Raw genomic sequence first — 16,105 nt, forward strand, 5'->3', positions numbered from 1 at the left:
TGGGTACTCCTGAAAATACTAAGTTGTGTGACTTCACAACCACGAATAATAATGATTTCCTATGCACACCTATTGCTCCACCTGCTACTACAGCAGAATTCTTTGAAATTAAACCTGCTTTACTGAATCTTGTTATGAGAGAGCAATTTTCTGGTGTTAGTTCTGATGACGCTGCTGCCCATCTCAATAATTTTGTTGAATTATGTGAAATGCAAATGTATAAGGATGTAGATGGTGACATTATAAAATTAAAATTGTTTCCTTTCTCATTAAGAGGAAGAGCTAAAGATTGGTTGCTATCTCTGCCTAAGAATAGTATTGATTCATGGACTAAATGCAAGGATGCTTTTATTGGTAGATATTATCCCCCTGCTAAAATTATATCTTTGAGGAGTAGCATAATGAATTTTAAACAATTGGATAATGAGCATGTTGCACAAGCATGGGAAAGAATGAAATCTTTGGTTAAAAATTGCCCAACCCATGGACTGACTACTTGGATGATCATCCAAACCTTTTATGCAGGACTGAATTTTTCTTCGCGGAACTTATTGGATTCAGCTGCTGGAGGTACCTTTATGTCCATCACTCTAGGAGAAGCAACAAAGCTTCTTGATAATATGATGATTAATTACTCTGAATGGCACACGGAAAGAGCTCCACAAGGTAAGAAGGTAAATTCTGTCGAAGAAACCTCTTCCTTGAGTGATAAGATTGATGCTATTATGTCTATGCTTGTGAATGATAGGACTAATGTTGATCCTAATAATGTTCCGTTAGCTTCATTGGTTGCTCAAGAAGAACATGTTGATGTAAACTTCATTAAAAATAATAATTTCAACAACAATGCTTACCGGAACAATTCTAGTAACAACTATAGGCCATATCCTTATAATAATGGGAACGGTTATGGCAATTCTTATGGGAATTCTTACAACAATAATAGGAACACACCCCCTGGACTTGAAGCTATGCTTAAAGAATTTATTAGTACACAAACTGCTTTTAACAAATCTGTTGAAGAAAAGCTTGGGAAAATTGATATACTTGCTTCTAAAGTCGATAGTCTTGCTGCTGATGTTGATCTTTTGAAATCAAAATTTATGCCTAATGAAAATAATAATAATAAAATTGTTACTATAGCAAATGCCATCCAAGTTAGAATTAATGAGAATATAAGATTGATGGCCGAATTGCGTGCTAGGTGGGAGAAAGAAGAAAATGAAAAAGAAGATAATATAGCTAAAGTTTGGACTATTACCACCACTAGTAATGCTAATGCTTCACATGTTGCTGCACCTCCTACTATTAATGGTAAAAGAATTGGTTTTGGCAATGTTTCCACTTCTAATGCAAAGCGCGAAAAACTGCCTGAAACTGCTAAAACTGCTGAAACTGCCTGTGATAAAACTGCTGAAATTTTTTCCAACATTGGGGATAATGATCCCATTGCTTTAGATTATAATGGTTTGGATTTTGATGATTGCCATATCTCTGAAGTTATAAAGTTCTTACAAAAACTTGCTAAGAGTCCTAATGCTAGTGCTATAAATTTGGCTTTCACGAAACATATTACAAATGCTCTCATAAAAGCTAGAGAAGAGAAATTAAATCAAGAAACTTCTATTCCTACGAAGCTAGAGGATGGTTGGGAGCCCATCATTAAGATGAAGGTCAATGACTTTGATTGTAATGCTTTATGTGATCTTGGTGCAAGTATTTCCGTTATGCCTAAGAAAATCTATAGTATGCTTGACTTGCCACCATTGAAAAATTGTTATTTGGATGTTAATCTTGCTGATAACTCTACAAAGAGGCCTTTGGGGAGAGTTGATAATGTTCGCATTACCGTTAACAATAACCTTGTCCCCGTTGATTTTGTTGTCTTGGATATTGAATGCAATGCATCTTGTCCCATTATATTGGGAAGACCTTTTCTTCGAACTGTTGGTGCTATCATTGATATGAAGGAAGGTAATATTAAATATCAATTTCCTCTCAAGAAAGGTATGGAACACTTTCCTAGAAAGAGAATGAAGTTACCTTTTGATTCTATTATTAGAACAAATTATGATGTTGATGCTTCGTCTCTTGATAACACTTGATATACACTTTCTGCGCCTAGCTGAAAGGCGTTAAAGAAAAGCGCTTATGGGAGACAACCCATGTTTTTACTACAGTACTTTTATTTTATATTTGAGTCTTGAAAGTTGTTACTACTGTAGCAACCTCTCCTTATCTTAGTTTTTTGTATTGTTGTGCCAAGTAAAGTCATTGATAGTAAGGTTCATACTAGATTTGGATTACTGCGCAGAAACAGATTTCTTTTCTGTCACGAATCTGGGCCTAATTCTCTGTAGGTAAATCAGAAAATTATGCCAATTTATGTGAGTGATCCTCAGATATGTACGCAACTTTCATTCAATTTGAGAATTTTCATTTGAGCAAGTCTGGTGCCTCAATAAAATCCGTCTTTACGAACAGTTTTGCTTTGACAGATTCTGCCTTTTATTTCGCATTGCCTGTTTTGGTATGCTTGATGGATTTTTCGATTCCATTAACTTTCAGTAGCTTTGTGCAATGTCCAGAAGTGTTAAGAATGATTGTGTCACCTCTGAACATGTAAATTTTGATTGTGCACTAACCCTCTAATGAGTTGTTTTGAGTTTGGTGTGGAGGAAGTTTTCAAGGATCAAGAGAGGAGGATGATACAATATGATCAAGGAGAGTGAAAGCTCTAAGCTTGGGGATGCCCCGGTGGTTCACCCCTGCATATTTCAAGAAGACTCAAGCGTCTAAGCTTGGGGATGCCCAAGGCATCCCCTTCTTCATCGACAACATTATCAGGTTCCTCTAGTGAAACTATATTTTTATTCCGTCACATCTTATGCACTTTGCTTGGAGCATCGGTTTGTTTTTGTTTTTGTTTTGTTTGAATAAAATGGATCCTAGCATTCTTTGTGTGGGAGAGAGACACGCTCCGCTGTTGCATATGGACAAATATGTCCTTAGGCTTTACTCATAGTATTCATGGCGAAAGTTTCTTCTTGGTTAAATTGTTATATGGTTGGAAACGGAAAATGATACATGTAGTAATTGGTAAAATGTCTTGGATAATGTGATACTTGGCAATTGTTGTGCTCATGTTTAAGCTCTTGCATCATATACTTTGCACCTATTAATGAAGAAATACATAGAGCTTGCTAAAATTTGGTTTGCATAATTGGTCTCTCTAAGGTCTAGATAATTTCTAGTAAAGAGTTTGAACAACAAGGAAGACGGTGTAAAGTCTTATAATGTTTATAATATGTCTTTTATGTGAGTTTTTCTGCACCGCTTCATCCTTGTGTTTGTTTCAAATAACCTTGCTAGCCTAAGCCTTGTATCGAGAGGGAATACTTCTCATGCATCCAAAATACTTGAGCCAACCACTATGCCATTTGTGTCCACCATACCTACCTACTACATGGTATTTCTCCGCCATTCCAAAGTAAATTGCTTGAGTGCTACCTTTAAAATTTCTATCCTTCACCTTTGCAATATATAGCTCATGGGACAAATAGCCTAAAAACTATTGTGGTATTGAATATGTACTTATGCACTTTATCTCTTATTAAGTTGCTTGTTGTGCGATAACCATGTTCCTGGGGACGCCATCAACTACTCTTTGTTGAATATCATGTGAGTTGCTATGCATGTCCGTCTTGTCTGAAGTAAGGGAGATTTACCGCTAGAATGGTTAGAGCATGCATAATGTTAGAGAAGAACATTGGGCCGCTAACTAAAGCCATGATCCATGGTGGAAGTTTCAGTTTTGGACAAATATCCTCAATCTCATATGAGAAAATTAATAATTGTTGAATGCTTATGCATAAAAGAGGAGTCCATTATCTGTTGTCTATGTTGTCCCGGTATGGATGTCTAAGTTGAGAATAATCAATAGCGAGAAATCCAATGCGAGCTTTCTCCTTAGACCTTTGTACAGGCGGCATAGAGGTACCCCTTTGTGACACTTGGTTAAAACATATGTATTGCGATGATAATGCAGGTAATCCGAGCTAATTAGGACAAGGTGCGGGCACTATTAGTATACTATGCATGAGGCTTGCAACTTGTAGGATATAATTTACATGACACATATGCTTTATTACTACCGTTGACAAAATTGTTTCTTGTTTTCAAAACCAAAGCTCTAGCACAAATATAGCAATCAATGCTTCCCTCTGCGAAGGGCCCCTTTCTTCTACTTTTTTATGTTGAGTCAGTTCACCTATCTCTTTCCACCTCAAGAAGCAAACACTTGTGTGAACTATGCATTGATTCCTACATACTTGCATATTGCACTTATTATATTACTTTATGTTGACAATATCCATGAGATATACATGTTATAAGTTGAAAGCAACCGCTGAAACTTAATCTTCCTTTGTGTTGCTTCAATACCTTTACTTTGAATTGTTGCTTTATGAGTTAACTCTTATGCAAGACTTATTGATGCTTGTCTTGAAAGTGCTATTCATGAAAAGTCTTTGCTTTATGATTCATTTGTTTACTCATTGCATTACCATTGTTTGGATCGCTGCATTCATTACATATGCTTACAATAGTATGATCAAGGTTATGATGGCATGTCACTCCAGAAATTATCTTTGTTATCGTTTACCTGCTCGGGACGAGCAGAAACTAAGCTTGGGGATGCTGATACATCTCCGACGTATCGATAATTTCTTATGTTCCATGCCACATTATTGATGATATCTACATGTTTTATGCATACTTTATGCCATATTTATGCATTTTCCGGCACTAACCTATTAACGAGATGCCGAAGAGCTAGTTGCTGTTTTCTGCTGTTTTTGGTTTTAGAAATCCTAGTAAGGAAATATTCTCGGAATTGGACGAAATCAACGCCCAGGGGCCTATTTTCACACGAAGCTTCCAGAAGACCGAAGATGATACGAAGTGGGGCCACGAGGTGGCCAGACGCTAGGGCAGCGCGGCCCAAGCCTTGGCCGCGCCGGCCTAGTGTGTGGGCCCCCTGTCAGGCCCCCTGACCTATCTCCTCCGCCTACTTATAGCCTTCGTCGCGAAACCCCCAGTACCGAGAGCCACGGTACGGAAAACCTTCCAGAGACGCCGCCGCCGCCAATCCCATCTCGGGGGATTCAGGAGATCGCCTCCGGCACCCTGTCGGAGAGGGGAATCATCTCCCGGAGGACTCTTCACCGCCATGGTCGCCTCCGGAGTGATGAGTGAGTAGTTCACCCCTGGACTATGGGTCCATAGCAGTAGCTAGATGGTCGTCTTCTCCTAATTGTGCTTCATTGTCGGATCTTGTGAGCTGCCTAACATGATCAAGATCATCTATCTGTAATGCTATATGTTGTGTTTGTTGGGATCCAATGGATAGAGAATACTATGTTATGTTGATTATCAATCTATTACCTATGTTTTGTTTATGATCTTGCATGCTCTCCGTTATTAGTAGAGGCTCTAGCCAAGTTTTTGCTAGTAACTCCAAGAGGGAGTATTTATGCTCGATAGTGGGTTCATGCCTCCATTAAATCTAGAACAGTGACAGAAAGTTCTAAGGTTGTGGATGTGCTATTGCCACTAGGGATAAAACATCGATGCTATGTCCGAGGATGTAGTTATTGATTACATTACGCACCATACTTAATGCAATTGTCTGTTGTTTGCAACTTAATACTGAAAGGGGTTCGGATGATAACCTGAAGGTGGACTTTTTAGGCATAGATGCATGCTGGATAGCGGTCTATGTACTTTGTCGTAATGCCCAATTAAATCTCACAATACTCATCATATCATGTATGTGCATTGTCATGCCCTCTCTATTTGTCAATTGCCCAACTGTAATTTGTTCACCCAACATGCTATTTATCTTATGGGAGAGACACCACTAGTGAACTGTGGACCCCGGTCCATTCTTTTACATCGAATACAATCTACTGCAATACTTGTTCTACTGTTATCTGCAAACAATCATCATCCACACTATACATCTAATCCTTTGTTATAGCAAGCCGGTGAGATTGACAACCTCACTGCTTCGTTGGGGCAAAGTACTTTGGTTGTGTTGTGCAGGTTCCACGTTGGCGCCGGAATCCCTGGTGTTGCGCCGCACTACATCTCGCCGCCATCAACCTTCAACGTGCTTCTTGGCTCCTACTGGTTCGATAAACCTTGGTTTCTTACTGAGGGAAAACTTGCCATGTATGCATCACACCTTCCTCTTGGGGTTCCCAACGGACGTGTGTTGTACGCGTATCAAGGGCCCAGAGTATATCTATCTGTCATCGGGATAGACAAAATCCCACTCTTGATCCATATGCCTCAACTCATACTTTCCGAATACTTAATCCCACCTTTATAACCACTCATTTATGCAGTGCCGTTTGATGTAATCAAAGTACTCTTCCGGCATAAGTGATTTACATGATCTCATGTTCGAAGGACTAGGTAACTATGTATCGAAAGCTTATAGCAAATAAAACTTAATGACGTGATCCTATGCTACGCTTAATGGGTAAGTCCATTACATCATTCACATAATGACATAACCTTGTTATTAATAACATCCAATGTTCATGATCATGAAACTATGATCATCTATTAATCAACAAGCTAGTTATACAAGAGGCTTACTAGGGACTCCTTGTTGTTTCCATAACACACATGTATCAATGTTTCGGTTAATACAATTATAGCATGGTATGTAAACATTATCATAAACACAAAGATATATAATAATAACCATTTTATTATTGCCTCTTGGGCATATCTCCAACATGTGGAAGTAAGTTCAGTTTCTTACTAATTTGCAGTACAATTCGTTGCAGTAAAAAGTAGTACATTTTTTTGGCAAAAAATTGACACTTCATGGTTCATTTGAGAAAGCACACTTGCAAATAAACATCACCGGAAAACTCCATTTGTCACCGGAAAACTTAATTAATAGTTTATATTGCAAATTTTGTATCGGATAGTAACATTTTCGTTAATACACCTGATTGTATTTAGGAAGATATCAGTACAGAGAAAAAAATGAGACGATAAGTTCAATTGACAAGTACTGAAAAGTACAGACCGATGGTTATTGGAAGTACAAGTAAAACACTGAAGCAACTCATGACAATATTATGTGCCATATTTTAGCTAGATAAGTTCAAAGAAGTACATGCCATAAACTTACGAAGTACACTAGAGACTGTCCGAAAAGTAACCTGCCGGATAGTGCTGAAAAAATATAACAATAAAACAACTTCCAAGAAGTACACACATCAAAAGTTTGGAAGTTAGAAATTTCGATTATGCCCAGTACACTTTTGCTCGAAGAAATTAAGAAAAATTAAAGAAACTGTCCGCTAGAAAGTACACACAGTAGCTTCAGAAAAGTACATGACATCAGTTATGAAAAATTTTGTTCATGGGAAGGAACACTTGCTAACGAGAGAAGTACAAGCTCTCGATTGGAAAAAGTACAAGACGATGGAAAAAGGAAGTAAACATCTTCGGTTCTAAAAATTTGTAATGAAATAAAGGTTTTCGGATGCCAAAAATAAATATTTTTTTATTGCATGTGAATGATGGAAAGTTTTAAAATATTAGGGAGACTTAATGTTCTATCTTTCGAAAATGTAACTCGACTCCGGCGCACATATTTGATACTAAGAAGTACAATTGTTCTTTTGTAAACATGAACTGAGATTGCAGTTCAGTTTCCTCCGCTTGTCGCCCGTGGACCTGCAAGTCTCGTCGGCAGCGCGAGTCCCCTGCGCCTCACACCGACGTTGCACATCCCATGGGGCTCCTGCCGCCGCTGCATCCCCCACGGTAGGCCTGCCGCTCCGCCGCCGCTGAACTTCCTTGCGGCGGGGCGTGTACTTATTTTGCCGCGGCGCTGAAGATTTTGATGCATATGAATTGACCTTAATGCGGTTACGTTTCCTTGATGGAAGTCCATGATGCCGGTAGTCTCAGCCTGTGTGATTTTCTCTCCAATTATCCTGTCACTCTTGAAGTGTCCGGTACGAATTTAAATTTACTAAGTTGCTCAGCTATAAGAAAGGTTTCCAATAAAGACCTCTTATTTTGGAGTTACTTTTTTTGAAACCAACGATCATTGAGCCTGATGTACAGGCCATCATTTCTTATGGTGGCCAGTAACATAGCCTGAAGCTGTTTTAAGTTGCCACGCTATGCATGATTATTAGTTTTGGCTTTACGATGAAACATATTATGATTTCAGACAAAATCCCCTCATACTATGCATGATACAGTCTAGCAGGATGATATAATTCTGTATACTAGTACAGGTGTGGTTCTTGAAGTCAACGCTACTCCGCCTCCATTCTGCTGCTAACCGTCGACCGCAGCCGTGCGGAATGGTCGAACTTCGTCTGCATCGTGCTCTCTCCAGGTGCCATGCATCTTCGTTATCTTTTTTATGATCTTTTTTCTGAATTTGATATCTTGTTTATCTGAACATGTTCGTATGAAAATGTCATACCCCAAGCTGCTGGCAAGGTTGGATCTTTTTGGTGGCGAGATGTGTGCAATCTCCTCACCATTTTTGGAGGAATAAGCAAGTGCAGCCCTGGGGATGGAGCTGCGATTCTATTCTGGAAAGATAGATGGAGAGAAGGCATCGTGTCTGATGAATTCTTGAGGCTATATTCTTTTGTGATCAATACTGATGTATCACTTAAAACCATGTTGGGTGCACTCGTCTCGATCAGCTTGCGACACACTTTGCATTACCACTGTCTGTGCAAGCTTTTCAAGAATTGGTTCAGGTTTTGCAGGTTCTGAATGTTATGAGACAATCTGATACTCGGGTTAATACTGATGGCTGGTCCTTTATGCACACATGTGGAGTTTATTCCCCATCTGCATATTAAAAATTTATTTTTGATGGCTGGTGGTCTCCCCGGTGTTCAAGAAATTATGGAAGAGTAAAAGCTTGCATAAACCAAAGGTATTTGTCTGGCTGTTTATGGTTGATCGTTTAAACACCCGTGATATGATGGAGAGGAGGCGACTTTTTTACCAAAGTAGAGGAGTGCACTTGAAGGCAGTGTACCTGTTTATCAAAGAGAAGTACAGATAAATTACAAGTCGTTGAATTGATAAATGCTCCCTTTGAATGCCCGGACAACGGGTAGCAGGAAGCAGGGCGTCTCTGAGGCCGCCGAGCCGTGCTAAAAGCGAAGCAGCTGAGCTGTGCTAAAAGCTTGCTGATGGTGCCCATGTCAACCTGGGTGATGGGGCTGGACCAGGCACTCACGCCGGTGGCTCACCACGACGACCATCCTCTGTGCCACGAGCCTATCCTTGTTGCCGTCAGCATTGGGTGGCCGCACTTCCTCTGTTCCATGACTCTGAATTCGTTCATGTTGCAGTGTTCATTTCTTGTGTTTTATCTGAACTTCTGAATAGCATCAACGTGAAATTCAGATAAGCATCAATTTAGACTTCAGATGTTCTGTCACACGAACGTCCGACGATGGCAGCGGCCGTGTTACTCGTCCAATTCCCCTCATCCTCTCTGTAATTTGTTAATCTCTGCAAAAAGATAGCATCCACATTCGATTGTGGAGCAGTACACTGTTTTATAAACGCTAGCAGCCACTATTTTACATCCTCGGCAGCTCTTGGTTACCGTGATTTTGACCCTCCACCCACCCGATTTCGTTTCTAGAAAATTTTCACAAAATCCCCAAAAATAGCCCTAAATTGCCTCTTGACCGATCTGTGATTTGGTTGCGTTTTGAGTGGTTTTGGTCCGTGGATTCAGTGTTGTTGTGCTTGATCTACTATTTCCCCAACTTTTAGCCTCCAATTCCATCGTTTCCCGTCGATTTGCTCTTTTGGTTTTGGTTTGGGGAAGAACAGGAGAGAGAAACCGCGAAATCCGGTTGAGAAACCCGGTTGACCGGGCCCCAGACCGGACCAGCCGGCCCAGCACCCGGTCGACCGGGCGCCAACCGGATCAGCCGGTCTAGAACCCGGTCCAACCGGCCCCAGACCGGGCGCAGCTCCGCGCCCTCCTCCGAGCTCGATTTCGGCTACCACCACCACCACCAGCAGCATCGCAGGTATAACTTGCAGTTTTCCCTTGTAGCCCTCTTCCTTTTGCGATCTATCCTATCGAGCATTGCTTGTTTAGTTTGCGAGACATTGCACGTGGCCCCGAGTGTGAGGTGTGTGTGTCGTGTGGAGTAAAGCATACAAGCAAACACTCGTGTGGCAAGATAGCAAAAGCGAGGCTAACGCTAACATAGTGCGTGAAAAAGCCCCAAAAACACAAAAAGAGTGCAAGTAGCACCATACATCCATATATACAAAAGAGTCAAAGTGCCACCATAGATACAAACGAGTGCAAGTGCCACCGTGTACAAAAGAGTCATAAGCTTTTAAGCAAACAAGAGAAGAGAAGAGAGGCCGCGTGTGAATCTTGTTGTCTCTTCATTTGCAACCAAAGCTTTGGCTCTCCTTGTGTTAGTGTGACACCGAGCACCTTTACATACACTTTTCCGCTAACTTTTGGTTGCACTAACCCCGCTTATCCCATGTGTGTGTTCCACAACTTTTCCGTGTTTATAGTGATCTTCACATTGACATTTGGATTTTTGGACCTCACCCACTTTTAACAACATACTCGATCTTGGATTTCGTCTTTTGGCTTTCCACAACACTCACCTAACACCATATTTGCTAGCTTTTGCGTGTGGTTTTGCGTGTGTCCCCGATACACTTGATCTTGCTTTTGGCTTGGTTGATTGCCTCAATACTATCTTACCTTGGTAAGAGTGCGAGGTAGTCTTCTTCCACTAACATACACAACAAAGTTCTTGTCTTTCCATCATGGATAGGAACGGAGATGACCCAAGGGATGGAGAAGTCCTCCGCAACACCGAGAGGTTGGCTACTCAACACAACCTATGGACACAACGCCAAGAGTTCAAGGAGCAACTCACCCTCTTCGAGACGCGCATCGATGAGCAATACGATGAAGTGGCACACAACTTCTCCGCCGTGAACCAAGATTTGGCTCTCCTTCGTGAAGCTACGGACAACTTGAATGGCCAAATGGCGGCCAATGATGCGAACATGGAGCGGTGCATGGATAGCCTTGAGCGCGCTATCACCAACTTGGGTCGTCATCGCCGACACCGCTCTACTTCATCATCCTCAAGCTCGCCACAAGATTACTACTCTCATGGTGGCCTTTCGTCCTCAAGCTCTTCCTCAAGTCATGAAGACCATCATCGACCTCATCGCCCACATGCTCGTCATGAAGACTCTCGCTCCAACTCTAGGCGAGGAGAAATCCATCGCCATGCTCGTCCACATGAGCGTCCTACACAAGACCAAGTCCTACAACAAGATCGTCACCCAGAGGATCACCATGCCCACCATGGGCGTGACGACCAACCCCAAGACCAAGGTCCTCAAGATCAACCTCGGCGAGATCTCTAACGCCACCCTCGCCATGACCAACGTGGAAGAGGAGATCCACCACATGATCAAGATGAGAGGGCCAACAATGAGCATCATCAACAACCTCGACAAGATCTTCAACAACATCCTCACCGTGAACCAAGTGAAGCTAGTGTCCACCTTCAACGCCAACCCAATGCTATGGTTGGTCGTGGAAGACCTCCTATCCCTCAAGCCACAAGAGATGAAGGCATCCGTCCTCGCCGAAGAAACTTGGAGGATGAAGAGAACATGTTTGGAAGGCTCAAGTTCACCATGCCGAAGTTCAAGGGTGAAGAGGATGCCGAGGCCTACCTCTCATGGGCACTCAAGGTTGACAAGATATTCCGCATCCATAACTACTCCGGTGCCAAGAAAGTGGCTATGGCGTCTCTTGAGTTTGAGGACTATGCCAACACTTGGTGGGAACAAGTTCTCACTCTAAGGGAAGAAAAGGGTGAACCTCCAATTGACACTTAGGAAGAGATGAAGGTAGAGATGCAAGCTCGCTTTGTCCCAACACACTACATGACCGACCTCTTCAACAAGCTCCAAAAGTTGAAGCAAGGCACCAAGACCGTTGAGGAGTTCTACAAGGAGATGGAGCTAACTATGATGCGAGCCAACATCCAAGAATCCGAGAGCCAAACCATTGCTTGTTTCTTCAATGGCCTCAACTACCCCATCAAGAGAATTGTGGAGTTCCAACCATAGTCCAACTTGGTTGAGTTGGTCCACCAAGCATCCAAGGCCGAGCGCCAAGTGAATGAGGACATCAAGTACTCCAAGTCCAAGCAATACTTCGCCTCCAAGCTAGCTACATCAACTCCTACAACAAGTGTCAAGCCCGCCGTGTCCTCTACACCATCCAAGCAAACGACTACCCAAAGTCGCATGAAGCAAACGGTGTCCTCCACCGCCTCCTCTAAGGCATCTACGGGACCCTCTAATGTCACTTGTTTCAAGTGTGGCACCCAAGGCCACAAATCGTTTGAGTGCAAGAATACCAAGGTCATGATCACTATGGAGAACGGTGATATCGAGACACTAAGTGAAGATGAATACGAAGCCCTTGTGCAAGCCGCCGCGGCCAATGAAGAAGCTTATGAGGAAGAAAGTGGAGAAGACCCTCTCTTATGTGAGCATGACCCAAGTCCCTCACTTGTGGTCACAAGGGTGCTAACAACTCAACCTCAAGCTATGGAAGACCAACGGTGCAACATCCAAACCCGTGCCGGTATTGGTGGCAAGTCGATCAAGGTCATCATCGATGGTGGAAGTTGCCATAACCTTGCAAGCACCGAATTGTGTGAGAAGCTCAACCTCACCCTCCACAAGCATCCTCACCCTTACCATATCCAATGGTTGAGTGACAAGGGCAACGTCAAGATACAACATACCGTCACCGTCACCTTCAAGATTGGACCTTATGAGGACACTATTGAGTGTGACGTGGTGCCCATGACGGTGTGCCACATGTTGCTTGGCCGCCCTTGGCAATTTGACAAGAAGGCTATACATGATGGACTCTCCAATACATACACCTTCAAGGTCAAGGACAAGAAGTTTGAGTTACGCCCGATGACTCCTAGCCAAATCATCGCGGATAATGCGAAGGCTTTAGCGAGGGCACAACTCCGCACCCACCATAGTGAGATGAGAGGAGAGGGCGTGACCCACCTCAAAGATAGTGAGCGCCACAAGCCATATATGAGTGAGGCAAAGAGTGTCCTACTAGCCACCAAGAGTGAGTGGAGAGAGGCCCAAGAAAACCCATCCACCATATTGCACTACGTGCTCATTTGCAAGGGACCATCGTCGGCGACTAACGACTTAACCAACATTCCTTCGTCTTTGTTGTCTCTTTTGAAGGAGTTTCAAGACGTATTCCCCGACGAGCTTCCTCATGGACTTCCACCACTTCGAGGCATAGAACACCGCATCGACCTCATACCCGGCGCTCCGCTTCCAAACCGTGCCGCCTACCGCACCAACCCCGAAGAGAAAAAGGAGATACAACGCCAAATTCAAGATCTCCTCGCCAAAGGGTACGTTCGCGAAAGCCTTAGCCCTTGTGCGGTTCCCGTGATTCTTGTGCCTAAACCGGATGAGACGCAACGGATGTGTATGGATTGTCGCCCCATCAATGCCATTACCGTCCGATACCACCATCCCATTCCGCGTTTAGATGACATGCTTGATGAGTTAAGTGGTGCCACGATTTTCTCTAAAATCAATTTGCGTAGTGGCTACCACCAAATGCGCATGGCCATTGGTGATGAATGGAAAACGGCCTTCAAGACCAAGCTTGGTCTCTATGAATGGCTCGTTATGCCTTTTGGTCTTTCCAATGCTCCATCCACTTTTATGCGTCTTATGAATCACATCTTGCGTCCTCTCATTGGCAAGAGTGTGGTTGTCTATTTTGATGATATTCTCATTTATAGCAAAAATCTCGAGGACCATGTGCAACATGTGAGAGAGGTCTTATGCATCTTGCGTCTTGAGAAGCTTTATGCCAACCTCCCCAAATGCACCTTTGCTCAAAACAAATTGGTTTTCCTTGGCTTTGTGGTTTCCGCTAATGGGATTGAAGTTGATTCTTCCAAGGTGGAGGCCATCCACAATTGGCCAACCCCTACAAATGTTGGTCAAGTCCGAAGTTTTCATGGACTTGCCGGTTTCTACCGCCGCTTTGTGAAAGATTTTAGCACCATTGCTTGCCCTTTGAATGAACTTACCAAGAAGAATGTTCCGTTTGTTTGGGGCAAGGCCCAACAAAATGCTTTTGATGAGTTGAAGAAACGCCTTACCGAAGCTCCCCTTCTTGTCCTTCCAAATTTTGCCAAAACTTTTGAGATTGAGTGTGATGCGAGTGGACTTGGTATTGGTGGCATTCTTATGCAAGAGGGCAAACCCGTGGCATATTATAGTGAGAAGTTGGATGGCGCACGCCTCAACTATCCTATTTATGACAAGGAGCTCTATGCTTTGGTTCGTGTTCTTGAATTTTGGCAACACTATCTTTGGCCAAAAGAGTTTATCATTCATTCCGACCATGAGTCCTTGAAATATTTGAAAAGCCAACACAACTTGAACAAACGACACGCGAAATGGGTCGAGTTCATTGAGTCCTTCCCATATGTAATCAAATACAAGAAGGGCAAGGACAATGTTGTGGCGGATGCTCTTTCCCGCAAAAACACCCTTTTGCTTACTCGCTTGGATTTTCATGTTTTGGGACTTGAAGAGATCAAAGAACTCTATCCTTCCGATTCTTTCTTTGCACCAATATTTGAGAAGTGCTCCGTTGAACGAGGAGTGGATGATTTCTATTTGCATGATGGCTACTTGTTTAAAGCTAACAAGATTTGCATACCCGAGTCTTCTCTTCGAAAGTTGCTTTTGCAAGAGTCACATGGAGGTGGTCTTATGGGACACTTTGGATGAGAGAAGACATATGCCATGCTCTCAACCCACTACTATTGGCCAAGAATGTACCGCGACGTGGAACGCCTTTGCCGCCGGTGCACAACGTGTTTACAAGCTAAGTCTACCTCCAACCCTTATGGCCTTTATACACCATTGCCTATTCCTCATGCTCCTTGGTCGGATATTAGCATGGATTTCATCCTAGGATTGCCTCGCACTAAGCATGGTTATGATTCCATATTTGTGGTAGTGGATAGATTCTCTAAGATGGCTCATTTCATAACTTGCCATAAGAGCGACGATGCTTCACACATTGCTTCATTGTTTTTCAGGGAAATTGTTCGCCTACACGGAATACCGGCAAGCATTGTGTCGGATCGAGACGTCAAGTTCATGAGCTATCTATGGAAGTCGCTCATGGCAAAGTTTGGAGTGAAGCTCTTGTTCTCATCATCCTCACACCCACAAACGGACGGACAAACGGAAGTCGTCAATCAAAGCCTCTCCACTCTCCTACGCATCCTAGTGAAGAAAAACTTGAAGTCATGGGAGGAGTGCCTCCCACATGCGGAGTTCGCCTACAACCGCGCCAAGCACTCGACAACATCAAGGAGTCCCTTCATGGTCGTCTACGGCTTCGAACCTCCCACGGCACTCGACATACTACCACTTCCCCTTCTTGAGCGGACGAACATGGACTTCGACAAGCGTACCGCCGCCATGAAGAAACTACATGAAGAAACAAGAGAAACCATTCAAGAACATGTGCTTCGTCAAGCTACCCGCCTCAACGCCAAGAAGAAGGAACGCATATTCGAAGAAGGCGACCTCGTTTGGATCCACCTCCGGAAGGAAAGATTCCCTCATGAACGCAACTCAAAGCTCAAGCCAAGAGGAGATGGCCCCTTCAAGGTCCTCAAACGCATCAACAACAACGCCTACGTCATCAACATCCCAACCTCCATGTACTTGGTGAGCAACACGTTCAACGTTGCGGACTTATCGCCATATCATGAAGATGAGGAGGCACAAGAGTCGAGGACGACTCTTTCCCAAGGGGGGGGAGATGATGCGGGGTGGCCTTCGGACACCTACACACCAAGACCAATAAGTCCCCCAAGTGGACCGATGACGCGAGCTCGGGTTAAAGCGCTACACGATGAGGTGAACT

The sequence above is a fragment of the Lolium perenne genome, chromosome 2, assembly GCF_019359855.2.
Source record: "Lolium perenne isolate Kyuss_39 chromosome 2, Kyuss_2.0, whole genome shotgun sequence".
Lineage (NCBI taxonomy): Eukaryota > Viridiplantae > Streptophyta > Magnoliopsida > Poales > Poaceae > Lolium > Lolium perenne.